A 16,096-nucleotide genomic window follows, 5' to 3' on the forward strand; every position below is an offset into this window, starting at 1 on the left:
AGTCGGTGATGCCATCCAGCCACCTCATTCTCTGTCGTCCCCTTCTCTTCCTGCCCCCAATCCCTCCCAGCCTCAGGGTCTTTTCCAAGGAGTCAACTCTTCTCATGAGGTGGCCAAAGTATTGGAGTTTCAGCTTTAGCATCAGTCCTTCCAATGAACACCCAGGACTGATCTCCTTTAGGATGGGAAGATTGGATCTCCTTGCAGTCTAAGGGACTCTCAAGAGTCTTCTCCAACACCACAGTTCAGAGGCATCAGTTCTTTGGTGCTTAGCTTTCCTCATAGTCCAACTCTCCCATCCATACATGACCACTGGAAAAACCCCACGTCCAAGGTAAGAGAAACCCAAGTAAGAAGGTAGGTGTTGCGAGAGGGCATCAGAGGGCACACACACTGAAACCATAATCACAGAAAACTAGTCAATCTACTCACACTAGGACCACAGTCTTGTCTAACTCAATGAAACTAAGCCATGCCCCTGGGACCACCCAAGACGGGCGGGTCATGGTGGAGAGTTCTGACAGAATGTGGTCCACTGGAGAAGGGAATGGCAAACCACTTCAGTATTCTTGCCTTGAGAACCCCATGAACAGTATGAAAAGGCAAAATGATAGGACACTGAAAGAGGAACTCCCCAGGTCGGTAAGTGCCCAATATGCTACTGGAGATCAGTGGAGAAATAACTCCAGAAAGAATGAAGGGATGCAGCCAAAGCAAAAACAATACTCAGTTGTGGACGTGACTGGTGATAGAAGCAAGGTCCGATGCTGTAAAGAGCAATATTGCATAGGAACCTGGAATGTCAGGTCCATGAATCAAGGCAAATTGGAAGTGGTCAAGTGGCAAGAGTGAACATCAACATTCTAGGGATCAGTGAACTAAGATGGAGTGGAATGAGTGAATTTAACTCAGATGACCATTATATCTACTACTGTGGGCAGGAATCCCTTAGATGAAATGGAGTGGCCATCATGGTCAACAAAAGAGTCCAAAATGCAGTACTTGGATGCAATCTCCAAAATGACAGAATGATCTCTGTTCATTTCCAAGGCAAACCATTCAATATCACAGTAATCCAAGCCTATGCCCCAACCAATAATGCTGAAGAAGCTGAAATTGAATGGTTCTATGAAGACCTACAAGACCTTCTATAACTAACACCCAAAAAAGATGTCCTTATCATTATAGGGGACTGGAATGCAAAAGTAGGAAGTCAAGAAACACCTGGAGTGACAGACAAATTTGGCCTTGGAGTACGGAATGAAGCAGGACAAAAGCTAATAGAGTTCTGCCAAGAGAACGCACTGGTCAGAGCAAACACCCTCTTCCAACAACACAAGAGAACACTCTACACATGGACATCAACAGATGGTCAACACCGAAATCAGAATGATTATATTCTTTGCAGCCATAGATAGAGAAGCTCTATACAGTCAGCAAAAACAAGACTGGGAGCTGACTGTGACTCAGATCATGAACTCCTTATTGCCAAATTCAGACTGAAATTGAAGAAAGTAGGGAAAACCACTAAACCATTCAGGTATGACCTAAATCAAATCCCTTATGATTATACAGTGGAAGTAAGAAATAGATTTAAGGGACTAGATCTGATCGACAGAGTGCCTGATGAACTATGGACGGAGGTTTGTGACATTGTACAGGAGGCAGGGATCAAGACCATCCCCATGGAAAAGAAATGCAAAAAACAAGTCCCATACCCATATTCAAATAATTTACTAATAAGGAAGTATGCATTATGCTCCTAGAACATTGTACCTGGAACTAGGTACAAGTAACATTGGTAAAATATTTTCTCTAAGGCAGACTGGCTCCCCAGCTATCAACACAGGCAATCTTTAGCTAATCAAGAATTCAAAGGGAACATAAACATTTAAATGTAATGTAATTATACCTGGGTGTAGGCATAAAGATATTTATCTCCCCCAGTAGCTCTCAGGTTAATTTACAGAGAGCTAAGTTGATTAAGTGAAGAAGGCAATGGCACCCCACTCCAGTACTCTTGCCTGGAAAATCCCATGGATGGAGGAGCCTGGTAGGCTGCAGTCCATGGGGTCGTGAAGAGTCAGACATGACTGAGCGACTTCACTTTCACTTTTCACTTTCATGCATTGGAGATGGAAATGGCAACCCACTCCAGTATTCTTGCCTGGAGAATCCCAGGGACGGGGGAGCCTGGTGGGCTACCACCTATGGGGTCGCACAGATTCAGACACGACTGAAGCAACTTAGCAGCAGCAGCAGCAGGTTGATTAAGATTCAATTTTCATTTCTTCAGGAAAGAGAACATATAGATTTCTTCAAAGTAGGAGCCAAAAGAGATTGTTTGTGTTAATCTAGGCTTCTCTACTGCCTCACTCAACCCAGATATGACACAGAAAATATCCTTCTGTCTTAAAATTAAATTGTGTTGGAAACACTAGCAGAATTTTTGCTATATGCTGTCTCTTAAAAAGGGGACAAACATTATTAATGTGACACATATATTGTCAGCTGCATAACTGATTGTTTTCTCCAAACAAAAACAGGAAGTACCTAAATAAAACAAATAACAGTTAATTATATAAAGTATAATGTGGTAATAATTCCACATTTAGGTTGCAATTATGATTCTTCTTTTTTCCAAGCCTCAACACCACTACAATTCATTAGAGGAAAATAAGGCAGAAAAAACAAACAAACAAACAAACAAAAAAACCCCTCTTTTTTTTCCCTCAGAGGATTAAGGGAAAAGATAAAGAGAGAGGAAAATATTTGAGTAAATTAGAGTTAATATGTCTCCCTATCTAGAATTACTTATCCAGACTGCTATTTTTCTTTCTTTCTTTCTTCTTTTTTTTATTTAACCTTTTCTGGCCTCGCACCATGTGGTATATGGGATCTTAGTTCCCCCACCAGGGGTGGAACCTGTGCCCCTGCATTGGGAGTGCAGAGTCTTAACCACTGGACTTCCAGGGAAGTCCTACCCAGACTGCTTTTTTGACGAAGAACTCCAGTAATTATCAGTATTTGGCAACAGGGATTGCAGACTGTTTGTGTGAGGTTAATATTTAATTTTAATTTTCCTTACATATATTTTCCAAACAGAATGTCAACTTATGTGTTCTTAAGAGTATTGTATTGTTCATTTCTTTGTTATGACTTTTTGTGTGTTGAGAGGTCTGTAGTGGGGAGATCTGGAATTTCTCTTATTTGTTTTATTTTCATTTCTTTGGTGAATCTGTGCTACATTTGGTAATTCCATTGTTTTGTTAAAATAATAATAAGCAGATTTTTCACAATGGAAATTCTTTGAGTTCAGTGGAAGGTATTCTTTGGGTTACTTTTTATTTAGTGGGATATTCTGAGAGCCAGCTATGATGAATACATAAATAAGAGGGCTACAGGTCATGGAAATGTATCAAAGTCCAGTGGCTTGAGGACAACAAAATTTAATTGGTTTAAAAATCTTTATAATCAAGTTCCAGTGGCTGATTTCATCTGTCAATATAAGTTGGTCAATGAAATAATTCCATGGTTTTTAATAGTGAAATTGATTTGCATTTTAAACAGTCATCTAAATTGGCTGCCTAATACCAAAATTTTTGGCTTACAAAACAATAACGTTTTCTTAACTTCTACTTTGTTGTTGTTCAGTCTCCCAGTTTTGTCCGACTCTTTACCACCCCATGGACTGCATAACACCAGGCCTCCCTGTCCCTCACCATCTCCCGAAGTTTGCCCAAGTTCATGTACATTGCACCAGTGATGCCATCCAGCCATCTCACCCTCTGACACACTCTTCTCTTTCTGCCCTCAATCTTTTCCAGCATCAGGGACTTTTCCAATGAGCCAGCTGTTCGCATTAGCTACTTTGTTAGCTAAGCTTTAACTAATAGACTGTTTCTGAGCCCTGTTTTTTCTTCTTCTTCATTCATTCTATTCCAGCTCCCTGGGATCCCAGAAATTATGGTATTTCTCTTTTCTGTCATTTTCCCCCCACAAGACCTTTGGTATTTATGAGGCTAGTCTCATCAGCTCTCAGAGCTATTGATTGGAATTTTAAGGTCATAATTTCAGGTCCTACAAGGCTCTCTGTCTTGGCTCCTTAGGAGGTTGCCAGTCTCCAAGATATGAAGAAATTCATCTGGCACATAGTAGATGCTACATTTAGTTTTTTGAAGAATTAATAATTCACATGTTTTAGAAACAAAAAGGTATAAAAAGATTTAGAGAAAAGTCACCTTCTGGTACCCCCTCCCCAAGTATCCTCATCTACCTCTCCACAATCTCCCAGAAATAATTCCTATTATTAGTTTTTGTTCCTTCCAAAGTTTCTTTATGTATTCCAGTGCCACTGAGATCAGTGGAGTGATTTCCAACTTTGAACACACAAATTTCTTACATTCTAAATGTGTTCACCATCTCCATCTTATTATCTCTTATTTACTCTTTTTTTTTTTTCCAAACAGACTTTATTTTATAGAGTATTTTAAGTTCACAGTAAAACTGGGAAAAGGTACAGAGGTTTCCCACATACCCACCCTGCTCAGCTGCCTACAGCATGCCCTTTCCCACTGTTAATATCTCACACAAGAATGGCTCATTTGTTAAAATTGATGAACCATGTTGACATACTATCACCCAAAGTTCACAGTTTATATTACAGTGCATTCCTGGTGCACATGGTGTGGGTTTTGAAAAATGTATAATAACATGTATCCACCATTATAGTATGGCTTTCCTGGTGGCTCAGTGGTAAAGAATCTGCTTGTGATGAAGGAGTTCAGTCCTTGGGTCGAGAAAATCCCCTGGAGAAGGAAATGGCAACCCACTCCAGTGTTCATGCCTGGGAAATCCCATAGGCAGAGGAGACTGGAAGACTACAGTCCATGGGATTGCAAGAGTCAGACACTATTTAGTGACTAAACCACCACCACCACCACTATTATACTGTCATACAGAATAGTGTCAAGCAGTAAAAATCCTCTGTATACTGCCAATTCATCATCTCTGCCTCCCTAACCCCCAACAATTACTGATCCTTTCACTGTCTCCATAGTTTTGCTTTTTCCAGAATATCATATAGTTGGAATCATACAGTATGTAGCCTTTTCAGATCAGCTTCTTTTGCTTAGTAATATACATCTAAGTTTTCGCCATGTCTTTTCATAATTTGAATGCTCATTTCTTTTAAACACTGAATAGTATTTCATTTTCTGGCTGTACCAGTTTATCCATTCACTTACTGAGGGACATTGTAGTTGCTTTCAAGTTTTGGCAGTTACAAATAAAGTTGGTTTAACATCCATGTGTATGCTTATGTGTGGACATCAGTTTCCAGCTCCTTTGGGTAAATACTAAGGAGCATGATTGCTGCACTCAATATGCCAGCAAATTTGGAAGACTCAGCAGTGGCCACAGGACTGGAAAAGGTCAGTTTTCATTCCAATCCCTAAGAAAGTCAGTGCCTAAGAATGCTCAAACTACCGTGCTGTTGAACTCATCTCACACACTAGTAAAGTAAAGCTCAAAGTTCTCCAAGCCAGGTTTCAACAGTACGTGAACCATGAACTTCCAGATGTTCAAGTTGGATTTATAAAAGGCAGAGGAACCAGAGATAAAATTGCCAACATCTGCTGGATCATTGAAAAAGCAAGAGAGTTCCAGAAAAACATCTACTTCTGCTTTACTGACTATGCCAAAGCCTTTGACTGTGTGGATCACAACAAACTGGAAAATTCTTAAAGAGATGGGAATATCAGACCACCTGACCTGCCTCCTGAGAAATCTGTATGCAGGCCAAGAAGCAACAGTTAGGACTGGACATGGAGCAACAAACAGACTTATACCAGATCAGGAAAGGAGTATGTCAAGTCTGTATATTGTCATCCTGCTTATTTAACTTATATGCAGAGTACATCATGAGAAATCTGGACTGGATGAAGCACAAATGGAAATCAAGATTGCTGGGAGAAATATCAATAAGCTCAGATATGCAGATGACACCACCCTTATGACAGAAAGTGAAGAAGAACTAAAAAGCCTGTTGATGAAAGTGAAAGAGGAGAGTGAAAAAGTTGGCTTAAAACTCAACATTCAAAAAACTAAGATCATGGCGTCTGGTCCCATTACTTCCTGGCAAATAGATGGGGAAACAGTGGAAACAGTGAGAGATTTTATTTTCTTGGGCTCCAAAATCACTGCAGATGGTGACTGCAGCCATGAAATTAAAAGATGCTTACTCCTTGGAAGGAAAGTTATGACCATCCTCGACAGCATATTAAAAAGCAGAGACATTACTTTGCCAACAAAGGACTGTCTAGTCAAAGCTATGGCTTTACCAGTAGTCATGTATGGATGTGAGAGTTGGACTATAAAGAAAGCTGAGCACTGAAGAATTGATGCTTTTGAACTGTGGTGTTGGAGAAGACTCTTGAGACCTTTGGATAGCAAGGAGATCCAACAAGTCCATCCTAAAGGAAATCAGTCCTGAATATTCATTGGAAGGACTGATGTTGAAGCTGAAACTTCAATACTTTGGCCACCTGATGTGAGGAACTAACTCATTTGAAAAGACCCTGATGCTGGGAAAGATTGAAGGCAGGAGAAGGGGACGACAGAGGATGAGATGGCTGGATGGCATCACCGACTCAATGGAAGTGAGTTTGAGTGAACTCTGGGGGTTGGTGACGGACAGGGAGGCCTGGCATGCTGCAGTCCATGGGGTCGCAAAGAGTTGGACATGAATGAGCGACTGAACTGAACTGAACTGATGATTACTGGATCTGTGATAAGGGTATGTTTAGTTTTGTCATAAACCACTACACTGTTTTGCTTTCTGCATTCCCACCAGCAACAAATGAACACTTTTCATTAACTTTTGAACAAACTGCAGCCATTTTTCCACTTTCACCACCTTATCCAGTTTCTTTTGTTAGGATTTCCTAGTTGCTATCAACAAGCATTTTTTAGGCCTTATTTTACTTGGTCTGTCTGGTAATCACTCACATCCACTTACCTCTCCCACGCCTTCATCTCTGATGCTAGTCATTTCTGGTTTCCTTTTTACTTTTTAGATAGCTCCCCTTTTCTCTTTTGTGGGTCTCCTTTATCTCCATTTATTCCTCAGTCATTGGTATTTTAGAATTTCCTCCTTTACTCTCTTTTCTGACTCAGCATTCTTCAAAATTTCTAACATTAATTTAGAGATTCTTGACTGGATTTCAGATACACATTTTCAACTGCTTATTACGATATCTCTTAGACTGCAGAAATTCAGCATTCACTCTATCTATGGCCACCAAAAGTAAGCAAACCTCTGTTCTTCATTTCTAGTTTTGGTTAATAGTCTGTCTGCTCACATCTGAAACCTGAGACCCTCTTAGATGCCTCCTTCTTGTTTAGATTTCCACATTCAAGGAAACCGAATTTACTTCCTCTGATCATTCTAATCCTACAGTCTTTACATTGCCCCATCATTCTTTTCTTGTCCTTATACAATAGAGTCCTAATTGCTCTCCTTACTTCCTGCCTCATTGTCTTCCTGTCTTTCCTCCACACCAGTGTCTGGCTGATCTTTTTACAATGTAATCCTTGATTACATTGTTCCTCTTCAATTCTCAATGGCCTTGAGAAAAAAGTGAGTTCTGGAGTGTGATGTTCAAGGTCTTTCATGAGCTGACCCTGCCCATTCTGTGACCTCATTCTCAGCTAAGTTCCCAAGACTTCACATGCTTTCTCAGGCCTTCATGAAATGCCTGTCTCTTGTCTCTTTAGGCGTTATCTCTGGTCCCTCTTTTATTTGGGGCTTTTCTGTCTTCTACTCCAAGCCCCTACTCCAGCCTATTTAGGTGTTCCTTTCTTTCTATTCCATGTGAAGTGAAGTGAAGTGGAGTGAATGTCTCTCAGTCATGTCTGACTCTTTGCAACCCCATGGACTGTAGCTCACCAGGCTCCTTTGTCCATGGGATTCTCCAGGCAAGAATACTGGAGTGGGTTGCCATTTCATTTTCCAGGGGATCTTTCCAACCTAGGGATCGAACCCAGGTCTCCCACATTCCAGGCAGGTTCTTTACCATCTGAACCACCAGGGAAGCCCGTAACCCTTTATAAACGTCTCAGTAACAAGCTCTGGGCATGACATTTTGTACTGTTTTTTTATTTGTCCAAGATCTTATGGGCTTTTTATGAGCATAATGATTACTTGAATTTAGGAATGGCTTTTCCATATTCCATTTAATTTAATATAATTTAATTGCATGTCACTTTTTTTTTTTTTTTAACCACACCATGCAGCTTGTGGGATCCTAGCTCCCCAACCAGGGATTGAACCTGGGCCCATAGCAGTGAAAGCATGGAGTCCTAACCACTCAACCACCAGGGAATTCTCCATAGAATTCCTTTTGTCTTTAAAAAAGAGCTTGAGACAAGGTTGATAGGTTAGTGCTTTGTTTGGTGTGGAATCCCAGGATAGCAAGAGTGAGAGAAAAAGGAAAGTAAAGCAGGGAAGGAGGATAAGAAAACATAAGTTGGCATATTACCAAGCAGGCCTCTGCTTCACTAAGAGCTGTGGCCAGTGCTGTTCACATGGAGCATCTCCTGAAAGGTAGTGAAGGTCTGCTGTGCCCTAGGACAGACTGTTAGGTTGGGGAAGGAGGTGAATCAGGGGTGCGTTGGTCAGCGACTTCTTACTTCCTGCTTCTCATTGGCCCACAATCACCCAATTACTTTAAAATTTCCCTGACTTCTAGATGGTGTTATCTGGCTCCTCTGAGCATCTGTTGGGGACGCCAGAGGCACGGCGTGTCTCAGGGAGGCTGACAGTGGGTGGTGTGAAGAGAGGAAGCAGAGGCAGTAGCTGGCCGGCAGCTCTCATTTAGCAAGCAACGCAGGAGGTGGGGCAGATTCGGTCAAGCTGTTTGATACAGCACATGAGCTGGATCGAGTTCATCATGATGTTAGCAAAACCCTACTCTCTTCATATTATCATTGAGGATATTGGGAGATTAGAGAAACCAAATGAATTGTCAAAAGTCGCATAGCTGTTATGGTTGAGTTAGAAGGTATTTCAAAGTGTTTCCTTGTACATTTTATGCTGCTTTGCAATGAACAAATGTACTTCTTAAGTTTTTATCTTTTCCTTTCTTAGTTTTCTTTTTTCCTTCCTCTTATTTCAATCCCTGGGCTTCCCTCATGGCTCAGTGGTAAAGAATCCGCCTGCCATGTAGGAGATGTGGGTTCAATCTCTGGATCAGGAAGATCCCCTGAAGAAGGAGATAGCAACCCACTCTGGTATTATTGCCAGAAGTATCTCACAGACAGAGGAGCCAGGTAGGCTACAGTCCATGCCATGGGGTCACAAAAGAGTTGGATACAACTTAGCAACTAAAGAACAACAACAACATTTCAATCCTTAGTTTGCAGGAAGAAGAAGCAAAGTGGTTTACCCATGTCTCATATTTGGGTGACAGAAATTGTTGTTAAAGTATTCAAATAAACACCCAACATTATTATTATTTTTTTAAAAATTTTGGCCATACTCTATGGCATGTGAGATCTTAGTTCCCTGACCAGGGGTCGAACCCATGCCATTTGTATTAGGAGAGCAGAGTCTTAGCCACTGGACCACTGGGGATGCCCCCCACCCTGCCCCTGCACCCAACATTATTTTTTGACATGACGGTTTAACTGCCTAGGCTTGAAAAGTTGGGCATAAACTTTAGGATGGGGCTTTTCAGAAGTGGAAGCACCAATTCTTTTTATTTATATATCCCAGCAAAATCTTTTTTGATCTCCTCAGATGAAACAATTCTACCAAGCAAAGCAGACAGTACTACTTAATTCAGAGTGTGTTTCAAGAGGAATAAGTTTATGATGCTGAGAGCAAAAAGTTTTCACTCCTTTTCCAGCTAACACCATTTTTTATACAAATATATTGTTTTAAAATGAGTATTTCAGCTTGCCAGGTTTAAATATCCTTAGTCTTAAATTTACTTGGTAATATGAAAAAGGGATATATTCTTAATTTTAACTTTCTCTTGTGTTTATTGCATTGGTACCAAGAATGAAAAGCCATAGATTAGGGCTTTGAATAAATAAGTCATCCTTCACTGACAAATATTTTCCAGCTTGGAAGAAGGCATATCTTTTTTCCTGAGATCAAACAATATTTACCTTTTGTTTCCATATCTTATCTCCCTGGCCTTCCAATTTAATAATGGGAAGGTTGATAATTTATTCTCTACTACATAGACAGTGTGAAAAATAGTAGGAATGGTTTTAGTGTTCAACACCCAATCTGAATTTATTTTCCTTGTGCTATCTTTTCTTTTCTTTCTTTCCTTTTGCAAACACTCATGACTTTTGATTCAGTCAGTAAGTACTAGTCCAGCATGGTCTGTCCAAATCAAATGAGCAGAATGGTTCAATAGTAGGAATCACAAAAGGCAGAATTTTTAGAATTAACTACTTATTTGGTGTGCTTATTCAATGTGATGTCCCTTTCCAAAACACTTGTCTGCAACCCAAGTTCTAGAGCCCAGTTGATTTCTATGAAAGCCTTTGGAGGACAGTTTAAACTTCAGACCTTTGTTGCTCAGAACTCCTGGGAAACAGATTGGGATTGAGGTGGTGATAGTAAGGACAGAAGCACTAAATCCTGGACTTGTAGTGGCCTATTTGGTTCTTAATTACCTAGTCTGAAAGTCCTCAGGTATATAAGTAATCCATTTAGGACCAAGAGGACCCTATTGCTTTTATCTTCATTAGCTGCTGGTTAGTTCATGATTGACAAAAAGGCAGAAGAAGCACAGATTATCTCTTGCTTGAGCTGGGACATCCCTCTTCTCCTGCCCTTGGACATCAACACTCTTGGTCCTTGGGTCTTTGTACATGCATTTTCAGGCATTGGGGTCTGAGCTGGAACTACATCAGTGGTTTCCAGGGTGTTTAGTTACAGACTGCATATCGTGGGACTTCTCAGCCTCTATATGAGTCAATCCCTCATTATAAACCTCTTTCTGTTTATCTATCTATCTATATATCTTATTGGTTTTGTTTGTCTGGAGAACTCTAATACAACGTGGAAGGGAGGCTCTATTAGAACAAAGTTTGTGGTGGTACAAATCTCCCAGTGAACCCTATTCTAACTGAGGGCAAGAACCCGTTAACCATCAACAATAGCAGAACAAGACCACAGTCCATGGAACCTGTTGTCTTCCTACTGCCTTGTTTTGGTAAATATGGAAATTTCAACTGCTGGCATTTGTGAGGTGGAGAAAGAACCCAGAACCCCAGTGTCTACGGCAAAGAAAGGAAAACAGTGGAATGAGCCAGCCTCAGAGGGGTAAGCCATGGTTATCATTAGGCAGGGTTTGCGGATGCCAGTTACCCTCTTCATTTCTCTTTCTCTTCTTCTTTTCCCCAACATAACAGTGTTAAATATAAAATTCTCTTGTGTTTTGAGCCAGGCCTAGACTCAGGTATGCTCACCAGAGTTGGAACTGTCCCTCATTCTATTATAAATATTTTTCTTACTTAGCCCCTCTTACCTCAAGCCAGAAAGCATGTATATTACCTGGAAAAAAAATAATAAAAGCTAGTCTCTGCTGCTGGCTCTGTGCATGTGGCCAAGTGATTATTTGCAAGACTACTGTTAGGGTTTCAGTAGGGGATCCCTCAAGGTGTCTGCTAATAACATAATCACACAGGGTGGTTTTAGTGAGGCTGCAGGGGTACAAGGCTCTTCCTGATGTCAAAAGCAATTCCATTCTCCGTCAGGGCAATTTTCTGCCTTTCTTGGCCTGTCTTTCTCTCACCCTAGTCTGTCCTAGGTTCCACCCAGTGTTTTCATAAAGAAACAACTTTTAGATAATGACTCATGGCAATCACCTGCCCAGCCAAGGATATATCTGGGTGCCAGACAGCAACTATTCAAGGGGCAGGCAAGCTGTGAGGCCCCCATGTCCTTTGAAAGCTGAGCTTAAAGTCTCTGCTCCATCTTCCAAGAGAATCTGGTTAAAGTGCGTATAGAAACTTATAAAGCAATTTGATAGTCTATGTCTGTTTGAATCTAATAAAAAAAAACTTGGGCTTGTATTCCCTATGTCTTAACTTGCTTTATTTTTCATTTCCTTTTCCTATTGATTTATCTTTAGTTTATTTTGTAAATGTACCAGGGCTGAATGGAAAAAAACAAACAATAAAAATCAGCCGGTACACAGGCGTTTGGAGGAACAGCGCCCTAAGTCATGCTGGTTCCTGCTTCTTCCCTGTGTTGATGCAGCCTGCTCCTCCCAGGGTGTCCAATAAGGAGTGGAGCAGAGACCCTGCAGTCCCCAGTGTTCCTCCTCAGCCTGTCCGTCCCACTTCTGGGGACCTGGAAACCCAGCAAGGCAGGTTGCCTGAGCTGTCATTCACCTTCTCCAGCCCTCCCCACTTCCAGTCCCACAGTCCCTTGGGTAAGGAAAAAATATATCATTAACCTCTACTCTACTTAAATGTGATATAGTCTATCAGGTCTAACGCTTGATATATGTAGTGCAAGTTAAACATTTTGAGAATCCTTTCTTTCTCAACTGTGTATTTTCTAGTCTATTGTTATGCTGCAAAATTCTCTTTGTTACAAGTTGAATAATAACTTCTGTTCTTTTCCTTCCTTCTTTGACAATCTTGATCCAGTCTGCACCTCCTTCTCTCCCAGGATGCTTTGGGTTTACTAGGAAGACATTCATGTTTCCAAAAAGCTGAAAGAGAAAATCACATTTGTCTGTTAAAAAAAAATACTGTTTCCTCTTGCACAGTGTTATGAATCAAGTAATTTCAACAGTATCACTTCTGCCAACACATAACCACCACTGAGCTCAAATAGCACCTTAATAACCTGAAGAACTCTCAATATATAGTATAATTATTTTTATTGCATCACTTGTGGTAAACACAGGCAGGCTCATTCTCACCTTTCAAGTTTCAGCTTAAGTGCCACCACCTCGGAAACAGCTTTCTTGATGAGTGCCTTTCCTTAGTTTCTATCTTGTCATTCTGCTTATTTTATTCATAACTTTTTATCATAATGTATTATGTTGCTTTCCTTTTCTAAAAATAAACTCCAGTTTATTTTATTTTTAGGTTAAGCATTTTGGCCAGCCATGCTGCATAAATTTAAGGTGTATACCATGTTGGTTTAATATATGTGTATGTTGCAAAATGATATAGTAGCATCAGCTAACACCTCCATCACATCACATAATTACTGTTTCTTTTTTGTGGTAAAAACATTGAAGGTCTATTCTGTTCGCAACTTTCAAGCATGTATTACAGTATTATGTACTATAATCTCCGGTTGTACTTCATTTCCTCAGAGCTTATTCATCTTATAACTCGAGGTTCGCCCTGTTGGACCAGTGTCTCCTTATTTTCCCCTACCCCTCAGCCTCTGGTAACCACTTCTCTACTCTCTGTTTCTATGAGTTTGGTTTGTTTTTTTTTTTTTTAGATTCTGCATATAAGTGATATCACACAATATTTGTCTTTCCCTGTCACTTAGCATAATGTCTTTAAGTTTCATCCATGTTGTCTCAAATGGTAGGATCTCCTCCTTTCTCATGACTGAATAATCTTCTTTATCCATGCATCTGTAGATGACCACTTGGGTGGTTTCAATATCTTGTCTATTATGAATAATGTAATAAACATGGGGGTGCAAATATCAGTTTGAGATCCTGTTTTTATTTGCTTTGCATATATATATATGTACACACACACATAAGTGGAATTGTTGGATCATAGGGTAATTCTATTTTTATAGTATGTTGCTTATTTATGTGTTTACTTACTAACTGTCTTCCTTATAAAACTGTAAGATCTAAAATACCAGGAAATTTTTATTTTTATTCAATATTGTGTCCCCATTGCCTAGCATAGAGAATGACACTTAGCAATATTTTTTAAATCTTTGTTGAATAGGTGAAGAGGCAGTAGAGAGCCCCTTGTGGGCTAAGATAGTGAGCCCTACTGAGGCAAGATGGCATCGCAATATCCCTCCCACTCAGCTTTCTGTGCTGGGAGGATTCAAAGTCCGATAGGTGTAATTGCATCTTGCTGTTCAGGAAGCATTCCTGGTTTCAGCCTGAAGCATTCAAATTTCATGAAAGGAGAAGCTACTAGGTGGTGGGGCTTCACCAGGAGAATTCAGGTAGCTAAGGGTTGGGAGGTAGGATTGTTACAGCCAATAGTTCCTTCTCCCAAGAAGGGTATGAGTCACCTTCTGTGCCTAAAAACACAGAAGAGAATTAATGGGATCCCAAGAGATGCTAGGGAAAGGGAAGATGGTTATATTCCAGAAGTCCTCACTTTCTCTATCAAGTCTGTTGCCAATTTTGAGGATTATTTTTGTGGCCCAGGAGATGTCCAGGCAGGTGATCAAAGGAGACGGTTGTTGCAAATGAGCATCATGGTGGTGCCCTAGGCAGGGGCTGGAGTAGAGGACCTGGTAAGTATCATATTCCTAGGTGAAGTGGCCCAGACAGGCTGGCATGCTCCTAACAGCATGCCACTTTATGGTCACAGCTAAAGATGACACCTGCTCTTTCCCTGGAGTATTTTGTGACTCAGAGACTCAAGCCAACACAGCTGGTACTCTGCAGGGCATTACCATTCACTGCTGTGGCCAGAAACCTGGGAGCAACCCTGGTCACTGCCCTTTCTGTTATCTTCCCCATTTGTCAATAGCCAATTATGTTGATTTCATCTCCAAATTATCTCTTGACTGTTTTTGCTTTTCTTCTTCTCCTTAATGTGTTAGTCACTCAGGTCGTGTCCAACTCTTTGCAGCCCTATGGGCTGTAGCCTGCCAGGCTCTGTCCATGGGATTTTCCAGATAACAATACTGGAGTGGGTTGCCATTTTCTTCTCCAGACCCAGGGACTGAACCCTGGTCTCCCACATCCCAGACTCTTTACTGTCTGAGCCACTCTTGCCTGACACTGAACTATCATCTTTTTCACCTAAATGATTGCAAGGGCCTCCTGAGAGTTTATTCCAAATCAAATTTGCTTTCTTCTATTTCACTTTTCATATTTCAGTCAACAGAATCTCAGTCAAGTCCCTGCCCAGATTAAATTCCCATGGATCCTTTCATTGCTCTGCTGTTCAGTGAGCCTCACCTTGCTCTTTGGCCTCATCTTATTATACTTTCTCTTCTGTCCTACTTAAGGTTTTTCCCAGTTTCTAGAACTTATTCTGCATTTTGTTTTTTAAACTTTAGTGCTTTTGCACTGCAGTGTCACTTTGTCTAGAATGTGTGTTCCCTTCTGCCCAGCACACCCAACTGGCAGTATCCAGCCAGCTCCTCTCCACCCTGTTGATTTTAGCTTAATTTTTTTTTTCCTATCTCACTTCTCAAAGAGTTGTACATAAGCAAGAGCTTAAATTACATGTAACTCACTGACGAGGGAATCAGTAGGAAAAATACTGGCTCCAAGATGTATTAAAGAATGGGGATTTATACATTCTGATAAGAAAAAATGTCTTGGGACTGGCATACACACACTACTATATAAAAAATAGAGAATTAATAAGACCCTACTGTATAGCACAGGGAACTCTAGTCAACACTCTGTACTGACCTATTTGGGAAAAGAATCTAAAAAAAGAGTGGATATATATGTATGCAAATGATTCATTTCACAGTATGGCCTTCCCTAGTAGCTCAGATGGTAAAGCCTCCACCTACAATTCAGGAGACCTAGGTTCAATCCCTGGGTGGGGAAGATCCCTGGAGAAGGAAGTGGCAATCCACTCTAGTATTGTCTGGAAAAACTAATACAATATTGTAAATCAATTATACTCCAATAAAAATAATTTAAAAAAAAGAGTATAGGGTTATACCTAGTACATGTAGGTCCATTTATAAATAAAAGTTTTTCAATATCTTAAAAAAATAGAAATGTCAAAATAACAATGTTAATTTGTATGCAAAACTAGTTAATGTTCTACAGGGTAACAATAGCCTAACTGTTCCTTCTTATTTACTACAAAGCCGTGACACCTTACCAGGTTAGTCTGTATTCTTTCAGGTCCGTAAAATGTCCCTTGTCAG

The sequence above is a fragment of the Bos grunniens genome, chromosome 5, assembly GCF_055505025.1.
Source record: "Bos grunniens cultivar Pamir isolate PY7600 chromosome 5, Bosgru_T2T1.0, whole genome shotgun sequence".
Lineage (NCBI taxonomy): Eukaryota > Metazoa > Chordata > Mammalia > Artiodactyla > Bovidae > Bos > Bos grunniens.